Source organism: Psammomys obesus, unplaced genomic scaffold (genome assembly GCF_907164565.1).
Source record: "Psammomys obesus unplaced genomic scaffold, mPsaObe1.curated_primary_1811, whole genome shotgun sequence".
NCBI classification, from domain to species: Eukaryota; Metazoa; Chordata; class Mammalia; order Rodentia; family Muridae; genus Psammomys; species Psammomys obesus.
Genome location: NW_026590767.1, coordinates 7,040,531 through 7,051,499, shown reverse-complemented (window position 1 = coordinate 7,051,499; position 10,969 = coordinate 7,040,531). Strand labels below are relative to the sequence as shown.

Sequence of the window (10,969 nt, the reverse complement as noted above, 5' to 3'; positions counted from 1 at the left end):
GTGAGCTGTGTGTTGTGTGCTTTCTTGACTCCTAAGCACTCTGTACTGAGTGTTTCTGAACATGAGAGTAGGAAATACACTGGGAAGTGGTAAACTGACTGGTCGTGCTGGGTAGAAGCTGCCCTGAAAGCATAATGTGGCCAAGACCAGAGCCAAGAGACCCGGAGAGTCAGATAGAAAGTCCTAGCACAGCAATGGCACTGTCCCAGAGTCCCAGGAAGCACCACACAGGAGGTTCTGAATCTTGTCCGCCCACAAATCCAGCTAGCTCCGACATTACCGGCTTCTCTACCCCACAGAGCTGTTGTAACTTGAGAGACTTGTGCACTCCTTGCATTGCCGCAGACAGCAAAGATACAAAGCATGGTGGGAAATGAAGAATCTGGTGGGGCAGATGCAGCTGATAGCTAAAGAAAGCAGAAGTCAAGGGTCAAGGTCAGGAGCATCTCCAAGAACCTTGCCCTGAGATGGGACTAGAAACAAGATTGCTGCTCTCAGGAACATGGCCTGCCCTGTCCCCTATGCAGCCTGGCCCCGCCCCTTATGTTGCAACAATCCAGGCAAGGTCCCTATTGGCCACATCTGTGCAAGCCCTCACCAGACAATTAGTCTCTCATATTAGCAGAGCTCAGAGTTGCCTATCACAACCCCATGCGTCCTAGGTGACACCAGCGCTTCTGATCCCTCCCATGTACAGAAGATGTATCATCTCACAAGTGCTGTGAGACCCTGGGGTCCACAGAAGGCGCGTCACTGGCGCCCGCAGTAGATTCGTAACGTGATGAGCATCACCCAGTGAACATCACAAGACTATTTAGACAGCACATGTTTCCAAAAGCAATCCATACAAATGGGGAGACACCTGGTTGTGCAACAAGAAATTTGGGAAGGGCCCCACGTGGGGAGCAGGACCTTGGTCATAGAGCATCGTTAAGGTGTGCCAGACTACCTAAGCACCTCACCCGCTACAGAGACTCACATTGGTGGCCTTAAAAGAAAAAGTACTAAAGAATTAATGCTCAATTAATTAATAGATATTAAAGAGCCTTGAGAGGGTTCCACAGCCTTCTGCAGAACTGCAGCTTCCCGCTTCCCTGCGTGTCATGCAGCCTAGAACATTGCTCAGGTGGGTGTCACCAACCATCGAAACATACACCTGAGGACCTGAGGTAGATCCCTAGAACCCATGTAAAGAGCTGGACATAATGGCATATATTTGCAATCAAAGTGTTGGTAAAGAAGCTCAGTGTCCAGCCAGACTAGCATAAGCGTGAGTTCTAGACCAGTGAAAGACCTTGTCTCAATTGAAAAAAAAAGTGGATGACTTTAAAAGAATAGCATGTTTTAAAGTATAGACATGTAACAAGAGGATAAAAAGGCCCAGTGAGACAGTGACAAAAGAGGACCAGACTCACAGACATTCTTCTCAGGCCTGGTTAGGGAGCCCAGAGGACAGGCTGCAGCCATATCCCCCACAGAGCTGACCTGAGTCTACAAAGCTCAGTCCAGGAGCCATCTTGTAAGAAGCATGAGGTTCTCTCAGTGGACACTCTGAAAGTGAGTTTTTGGTGGTAAATGCCATCATGCCTGAAGCAGGGATTTGTCTAACCCAGAAGAACTGGATGAAATAAACAGAGAATACTAGAGATAATAGTCCCTAACACAACCTGGCATACACCGTGGTAACTCCATTTCAGATTTCCTATGAATAGGAACCCCGACCCTACCTCAGTGGAAAATTAAATAGGATTTGAGCAAATCTACAAAACTGTATTCAGATCATTGGTTTGTGTCAGAAAGATAGAATCCAATATCCTTGGTGGATTTCCCCCATACACAACTTCCTCATGGAACAGAGGTTTGCAGTAACAGAATTCAGCTGCTGCTGTTCTCTTCTTGTTGAGGAAAACCACGTATTTGCTTTGGAAAGTGTTTTAGAATACTTTTAGCCAACCCAGTCCTCTTGTTCCCCAGAGTGACTTGCCTGGATTCCGGGAGCTAATAGGAAGCAAAAGGAAGCTGGTATGAGTCGAGTTTCTGGAACTGGGAGGCTTCTGACGTAGGTGGGGCCTCACCACATGGAAAGAGACACATGAGATACAGTCATCCTTCAACTCAGAGCCCTCTCTGCAGGAGACCCACTTACAACCCTGGACTCACCACCCTAGACAAGGTGGTACAGCTCATATGACCTTTAGAAAGCTGGCCTCTCCACATCGTTCTTTACTTCCTATTCCCTCAGACTCTGATCTACACACCAGTCTCAATACGCCATGTTGCCTAAGGCTGGGCCTTCTTCATGCTGATCACTCTACCTCACATACATATCTCTCTTCAGCTTGGCTCCAACAGCCCAAATGTCAAGGGCTGCTGACTGAAGGTCCACACTTCTTCCCTGATCATTTAGCAAGATGGACTCCCTGAGGAGCAATGATGGGCCCAGAGCTCCGGGAGCTAATAAGATGGAAAGCTTTGGTGTCCTTATTTTGTATCTTCAGCATCTAATAAATACTTGGCCCATAGGAAATCCTTAGCATTGACAATATCTGAGGATGAAAGCAAATGTTCATTAAGGGTCTCCTGTATGCACACCAACTCAGTCTTTACACCAACAATGTATAAAGTATGCACAATCCACCTGAAGTACATAAGACCCTGTGAGTGTGGAGACTCATTGACCAGGTGTGGAACAAAGATTCCAATGGCCCAGGCAGCTAGAGGACAGTGAAAAAGAGGCTTTAAGGTAGAACAGCCCTCGTTCTTATCACAGGTGCCCTGACCTTTACAGCGAAGTTTGTGTTCTCTTTCTAATGATCCACAGCTCTGAAAAGATGACCTAAGAACGCTTTTTTAAAAGCATCCCATGGACTATTTGGGTGCATGCAGGATAAAATCAAGGGTTTTCAAATCGTTTTAGCTTCATTTCATCATTGCTGCACATCAAAATAAGTATGAGAAAACAACTGCCAAACTTAGAGACAGACAAGGGATATGTTGAAGGGATGGAGGGAAAGATTCTGGTGTTCCAACACGAAAGTCTCATTAGTACCTATCAAAGTAATGAGCAGCAGAAGGGAGGGTCAGCACAGAGAAAATAAAATGTAAATTATTCCTGAGTTTGGGGTCCCTGTTTCCCACCAAAAGACCCAAAGTATGGATTCACAGGCCATAGGGGAGGTAACCAGCGTGCAACTGCTAATGTGTGAAATACAACTTCGCTCCATTCTTCATAAAAAAAAAAAAAAGAATCCTCTCTAAACAGTGACAGATCACAAAAACACAAGAAAAAATGGTTACTTACTTTATTTCTCGAGGTGTCAAAAGGACCCTATGATGGAACTGTCCTATACAATGACAGTGCTTTGACTACAAAAATCTACAAACAGGCTCGGAACTGAGCACAAGCATAAGAAAGAGAATGTGAAAACAGCAAATCTGAAGAAAGTCAGCAGACAGCATGGATGCAACACCCTGATGCTGAGAAGGGACAATCACTACAATATGGTGCCCCTGAACACAGTACACAGAGGGTCCCTGTGCTCTTCCTTACCACTGTGGCCTTAAACCTATCTCAGAATGAGACAGATCTTTCAGAGAAAACATGCGGGACTTTGGACAACATGGAAACCATGGTTCTGGTAGCATGAGACTGTTATCTCAATGTAAGAGCAAAGAATTTCTTGCTTGTGCTCCATGTCTCACTTCCAGTGTGCACTTTGCCACACCTTCCTTCCAGGCTCTGTTATTAGGTGTGGCTTCTCTGCAGAGCCTGACTGGAGAGCACAAGAGAAGCATGTGGCACACAAGGTCCTTCTCGGTACAAATAAGCAAACTTCTACGTAGGACATATTTTTACTTTTTAAAATCTAGCACCAAACTGTGGTAGTGGGAGGGTGTTGCTCAGTTGGTAGAGTTCTAGACTAGCATACAGGAAGCCCTGGGTTCAATTCCAAGTGCTGCATAGAAAGAATCATAAGATTTTATTTAAAAATAATTCTCTGTGGCCTGGAGATAGGATGAGGATCAAGCATGAGGACCAGAGTTCAGATCACCACAACCCAGATAAAAGCCTGGCATGCACAGGGAGCTGCCTGTAATTCCAACATGTCAGGAGGCAGAGACAGGGAATTCTAAGGACAAGCTGGCTAGTCAGATTAACCAAGCCAACAAGAGGCCCCACCCCAATACATAAAGTGGAGAACAATAAAGATAAATGACCTCCACCTCATACATACGTGTACACCTGTCAGCATGTATGTGAGCATGCATATACACATATTCATGCTAAAGAAATCTCCAAATGTGCATAGTAGGGGAAGTTATTTGGATGTGCATGTATGTTCTATCCCTGTCTATTTCAAGCGCAGAGTGGAAAGTCATGTTCTAGGCATTTCTTTGGCTACATGTTCTCTTTTCAGCATGTAACATCAGAGACCAATTCTAGAAGTCAGGACAGAGACAGAACAGGTAATGCTATGAGGATTTTGGGAGTGCTGGGGAACACTGTTAGGTCTGACATCCTTGGTTAGTCTCAAGTCATGTGTGGTCCAGCTCCACAGGCCCTGCTTGCTGCAGCTCATGCCTCTGCTTCTGAGCATGAGAGAATCACAACCCAAGAAAGAGAAGGATTCCAGCTGCAGAGCAGCTGTTTACCGCTGGAGGGTCCCAGTGCAGTGTTGCACAGAGATGGGGCCTTGGGAAGCTTCTGGATCAGGATGACTGGATCTCACCAGAACACTGATGATACCTGATGGAGATTACAGCTTAATGGGCTGTTGGGAGAAGGTAGAACTTTGGAGAGTTGTGGCTACTTGAAGGGAGCAGGTTGCTGAGAGAGTTGTTTTGAGGGGTATAAATGTCCTTGGTCCTTCACCCTGTATCTCTTTGCTCCCAGCCATCATGAAGTGAGTAGCATCTTCTACTATGTCCTTATTCCTTGTTATTCTGCCTCATCTCAGGCCCAAAGCCTCAGAATCAGAAATCCATGAACTCAAACTTCTGAAGCTGTCAACTAAAATAAACCCATCCTCTTTATAAATCAATTCTCTCTGGTATTTTGTTATAGCAATAGAAAGCTGACTAATATCCCCTAATGGTCTACCCACTCGCAGTATGGCCACTAGGAATTGGAGTGGGGGTGATGGAAAGACTACTCAAACAAAAGTAATTCACTTTTTAAAAATAATAGAACCCCCAAAGTAGAGACAAAGGCAGAAGTGGGTCTTACTGTAGCCTGAGGACCAGCCATCCAAACCACACACTCAGGCCACCATCTCAGCTTCCATTTGCCTGGCTTTCTATGGCAGAACCCTCCATGTCCAAGGCTTTCGTTCCTCAAGTTTATGACCTCAGAGAAAGTATGCATCCTTCTGAAAACTCCAGTACAAGCTCTGAGCAGTGTTCTGCAGGTCAAATGGGGACATGAGCCAATTTCAGGGCAGCCCTGAGGCTGCCCAGGTAGAGAACTCTGATTGACCATCAGTGACCTGGGATTTTCCAGGCAAAGAGTGAGGCAAGGAGGTGTCAGTTTACTCTCAGAATCTGAGATTACTTTAGAGTGAGAAAGGGGCTGTACTTCTAAGGAGTGTTGAATGCTCACTTTGGCAACACATATACTCAAACTGGAACGATACAGGTAAGATTAGCATGGCCCCTGAGCAAGGATGACATGCAAATTCATAAAGTGTCCCATATTTTGGGGGTTGTCTCTGACTTTTGTTACACCCTGGTTGGGGGGCTTGCCAGGCCACAGAGAAAGAGGATGCAGGCAGTCCTAATGAGACTTGATAAGCTGGGGTCAGATGGTAGGGGAGGAGGGCTCCCCTTTTCTGAGCACTAGGGGATGGGGATAGGGGAGAAGAGGGAGGGAGGGTAGGACAGGGAGGGGATTATAATCAGGATAGGATGTAAATTGAGTAAACTATAATCAGGGCTATAATCAGGATGTAAAGTAAATAAATTATAAAAAAATCAAAAGAAAAAAATAAAGTGATTTAACTAACAAAAAAGCAAATTAAGAAAGAATATATAAAAAGACAGAAAGAGAGAGAGAGAAAGAAAGAAAGAAAGAAAGAAAGAAAGAAAGAAAGAAAGAAAGAAAGAAAGAAAGAAAGAAAGAAAAAAGAAAAAAAAGAAAGAAAAGGTTGAGAAGACCAAGGATTTACAGATCCACTCCACAACTAGAATCTGACTTCTGTAGTCATTTCAGATGTGATTCTATTTTTAAATGGAAAAATCTTTCAGTTTTGTAGTTCAGCTTCAGATACCAGAGGAGGAAAAATAGAGTTTCAGAGAACTTAATTCACAAAATAGTCTAATCATAAGAAAAGGTGAGACCCAGAATTGTCTGCTCTTGCTTCTGGTTGAGCCTTCTAGACACCACGGTGGCTGTTCAGCTGTCTTGACTACAAGGAGTTCAGTAACATGGTTGTTGCAAGCCAGTCCACATAGTTCACAGACTAGGAAGCCTCCAAACACACTGGCGGAGATGCCAATAGTATGCTTTCATGTCTTCATCAAGATAGAACGTTGAAGGAAGAATTTAAATGGCACTAATTTGTGCATGTTTCCCGTTGTGTGCAAAAATGTACGTGAACATGTACATAGGTTTATCCAGAAGAAGCAAGATTTAAAATATTTTATGAAACAGACCCCTGTTCACAGCGTTTAGAGATGCCGTGGCTTTCTGGGACCATCCCACCCTGAATGCCCTGGGCTCTCCTGGTTGTGGAGAAAAGATCACACAGTAGCTTCAGAATTCTTTGTCCTTTGCACCACAGAAGTCTCTTCCCTTAGGAATAATTCTTGGAAAGTGGGTCACCTTCAGAACCACTAGGGATTTTTCTTCACCAAAACTCTGGGTGCCAGTGACCAAAACAGAACTGGGTGCTCTGTCAGTTACTGCTCTCCTTGCTTAAACCAAATACCTGGCAGGCTGAATCCCAAAGTACAGCTTAAGGATGGATGTCCTCCATCATGGCAGAAAAGGCATGGTAGCAGGGACATGGAGCAGCTGGACGCATTGTGCGTACAGTAGGGAAGAAGAGACCAGACAGGAGATAGGTTAGACTAAGAAATTTCGAGTCCCATATCCACCCCAGTGATCCACTTTCTCTGGCAAAGAAGGCCCTATCTCAAAGTCTAACCCCAATGGTGATTGCCCCAAGCTAAGTTCCATTCCCCCTTCTCAAGCAGGAGAAGATAATGGGGAGGGGTTTGAACTATGGTCCCTCTCTAGGCTTCAAGCCAGGACAGTAATACAAAAGCACCACTTAACATCCAGGGAGCAAGAGGTTCACATCCTGCCTGGGTGCTACATTCTTTGACATATTAAGAGACTTCACCAGTAGAGTGAACCATCATTCTGTTTCCTCAATCAGGAAAGTCTGTTGTTCAATGACTTACTTGGCTTTATGGATTTGAGTGATATCTCTGTCTGGTAGTATTCAGAAAGGTATATTTTGCATATTTGAATATGCAAAAGGCATTTGATGTGTGTGTGTGTGTGTGTTTTTATGTGTTACAGATGCACACATATATGTGTGTGCAAGTGCTCACGCCTGTGAGTTCATGAGAAGACCAGAAGACATCAGTTGTCCTATTCTGTCACCTTATTCCCTTGAGATGAGTCACTAAGCCCAGAGGTAGGCTGGTGGCTAGCAAGCTCCTCAGTGAGCCTTCTTTCTCTACTTTTAATAGTTATTCTGAGGTGACAGGCAGCCACATCCAGCTTCTCGAATGCATGCTGGGTGGTGTTGGTGCATACCTTTAATGCCAGCACTCAGGGGGCACAAGCAGGCGATCTCTCCAAGTTCAAGGCCAGACTGGTCTACAGAGTGAGTTCTAGGAGAGACCATTTAAGAACTCTTAATGATTTTCATCTCTGCCCAGTTATTGTGCTTGAGACTGGTTTAAATAAACCAACAGGTCTCTGTCTCAATTGTTGGGAGGTTAGCAGGGTCATAGAATAGCCCTATAGAACCTAATAAATATTCGACAACAGGCTGGGATCTGAACTCATTCACCATGCTTTCATCTTCTCAGCTCACAAGCCATCCTTGCTGCTCTGTCAGAGACCTAGGTACCGGCATGTGACAATGGCAAACTCAGATCTACAGTCTCTTTCAAAACTGACTTCTGCTCAGCACAGCCCCCAAAGAGTAAATGCCTTGTCTAGCAGAGTAGTGTCTTCTAGCCCTGTAGGCCCCATGTGCCCACTTGACCAGACCCCAAGTGGCAGACTCAAGAACAACCTCATCAGGACTGCCTTGAGGCCCAGGCAGTCCTAGTTTCCAACCTGATGCTCTAAACTGCTTTTCTAGCTTTCACAATAAAACTTTGTCTTCTCTTCTGTGACTGGGGATCTCACCTTGAGCTCTCCTCTGCTTTCAGACATAAAAACCCCTCATGGGCCATTCCGGAACCTTGCCAAAAAATTACCCTTGCTAATTACAACGAATAAAGAGAGTCGGTATGCCAGAGAGCCAGGCTATGCTATCTCTGCAGCAACTGTCAGGGAGGAAGCAATCCAGAATCGCATTTGAGAAAGAGCTGAACACTGTGCTCTCTCAGGAATGGAAGGGGATTCCACCTCTTTACCTCTGTCTGCCAACAGATGTCTTTACCTTGGAGGACATTCTTTCTGCCTGTGAATGGGTTAGTGTTAGAGGCTGGCTTGGATCAGCAAGCCTACTTGGATTCCTTGTTTCTCCACTCTTTGTGAGAAATACTAAATCCTGATGATGTTTTCTGAAGAGACACATTAATTCTACATTGGGTCAGTCTAGAAAAACACTGCATTCTTGGACCGTACCACTGCACATTAATTCCACGTGTCCCTGTTTCTGAATCACATTTTTCCTTTGTTGGATATGTTGCCTTTCTCAAACTCTGATCTCTGTCTGCACTTCAGAGTTTCTTCCTGTGGTTCTCTGGTGAATTCTAAAGACTTTAACATCAGATGTTCCATACCCCTGGCACTAACATAGCCCTGGTTATGCTTTATTGTGTGCCAACAGCTGGATCCAAGTTGGCTTGGTGTCATGCCTAGAATGATCCACAGCTGCCCCTCATTTTTCTCTAGGCCTTTGCAATAGTCAGCACCAATCTCAATGCATTTGTGTTGTGACATTATTTCCTTTTAACAAGGGGCAGAAACCAAGGCAGGGAGAGAAAGAAACAGTGACAGAGAGAAATAGCATGCCAATCTGAACAAAAGTCTAAGACCTACCAGGAGACATCTGAACCCTCACTACTCAATTCTCCATTCTTCTTTTCTTTCCTGGTATCTTAAGTGCTTGGGGCTTTTCTTTCAGCCAGAGAGCTATTCTTGTTCCCCTAAAAAAAGCACAATCTCAAGGAAAACATCAGGAACTCACAATAGGCTTGCAGCAGACAAGATGCCAATTTGCACAAAGTTCCCTCTGATTAGGAAAACAATACCTTGCTTCCTCTATTTCACAAAACCATTTGGAACAGAAAAGACTGCCTGGAACAGAAAATCAAGTACCAAATTCTGAAAGGCAGTAGATCAAAGTCTTTCATCTAGGAAATCTTTAGCTAAAAAGAAGGAAGGGGGAGAGAACATCAATCAGATATTATTTCCAATTATTTTTCAAATTGGAACAGAAAAAGCAAACACACACACACATAAGCCTGACATGGTGTTACTGGAGTTTGTTGCTGGAAGGGAAGTCCTTGCTTATATTGAAGTAAAGTTCTGAAAATAAGCAAGGAACAGATTTATTGATTTTGGGGGAGTCTGGGTGTAAAAAAGAGAAAGAAGAAAGAAGTGCTCTTTGCCCGCTCTGTCCAAATGACATCCCAAGTGGCCTCTCTAATGGTGGGGGAGGGGAGGGGGCAGGTGCCTATCCGGGCACATGGACAGAACTGCCCTTAGGCTAGGGCTAATGGTATTGGCTGAGCCTGCTGTAAGCCTCTCTTTTCTAATAGCCAACTTTCTATGTGCGAGAAGACAGGCAGATATTGATTGGCCCAAATGCCCTTGAGTTGACAACATCTGAAATGAAAATCCACAAGGCTAGCACAAACTTTCCGCAAGTTCAGTTTCTGGAATCTGATTATGACACAGGATTGTGAAACTGCTTGCACATGGAAACCCCCTTTCTCTATGCACCCCCTTTTGGCACCTATAATTGGAAGGAGTTAAGTGGCTTCATCAAGCTGGTTATTCAAATGCCCAACAGAAAGCAGCAACCATGCGTTAATCTTCAGGTGATCACACATTAGCTCTGCAGCACTCGGCTGAGGTCTGCAGCAAAATGGACTAAGGCCTTCACATCAGCCCTCATCCCCGTCTCCTACAGAATAATAATAATAACAACAATAATATGAATTACACAGGCTTAAGCATGCATTCTCTGAAAAGCTAAGAGCAAACCTGCTTCCTCCCCAAAGTTCCTCCAGCACCCTAACGGAGAACCTCTCAGGTTCCATGATCTGGTCACTTGGTAGATATGAGTGCTCTCCTTTTGTGTCTATTAGTCTATCATGGTGAAATTGTTCCCCCCTCTTCTCTTCTCTCTCGAATAAGATGCTGAAGTTGCAATTCATAATTTAAAGTCCTGGGAATAGGGAGGATGGCGCCCACTCTCCAGCTCTTATTAAAACACGCCTCCATCTTCTACAAATTCCTCCTGATCGATCCATTGGCTGCAGGATCGGGCACTGCTACCCCCCCACCCCCACCCCCACCCCCTGTACATGCTGCTCTTTCTTAGTAGGTTACTTACAAGCATAAAAAGGCAAAACCTTTCAAATTGGCATCAGGACACACCACACGCGCCGAGGAAGCTGCAGGTGGAGCCCGCGTTAAATGCATTCTCTCATGGATTGGAAACGCTGATCCTCTATGGCTTCCCTTTCTTTCCTCATTAATCTTACTTAACCCTCTGCAAACAATGCCAGCTCTGTCACTCCAAATATCCAAAACCTGCCGTGCAGAAAAGGC

At 44.8% G+C, this 10,969-nt stretch overlaps 1 non-coding gene across 1 annotated transcript; it reads left to right on the top strand.

The window, feature by feature from the left end:
- Positions 1-5,591: 5,591 nt before the first annotated feature.
- On the top strand, positions 5,592-5,698 carry LOC129678259 (U6 spliceosomal RNA). Its single transcript, XR_008720340.1, has one exon. It is a non-coding gene; the product is annotated as a U6 spliceosomal RNA (small nuclear RNA).
- The last annotated feature ends 5,271 nt before the right edge of the window (positions 5,699-10,969 follow it).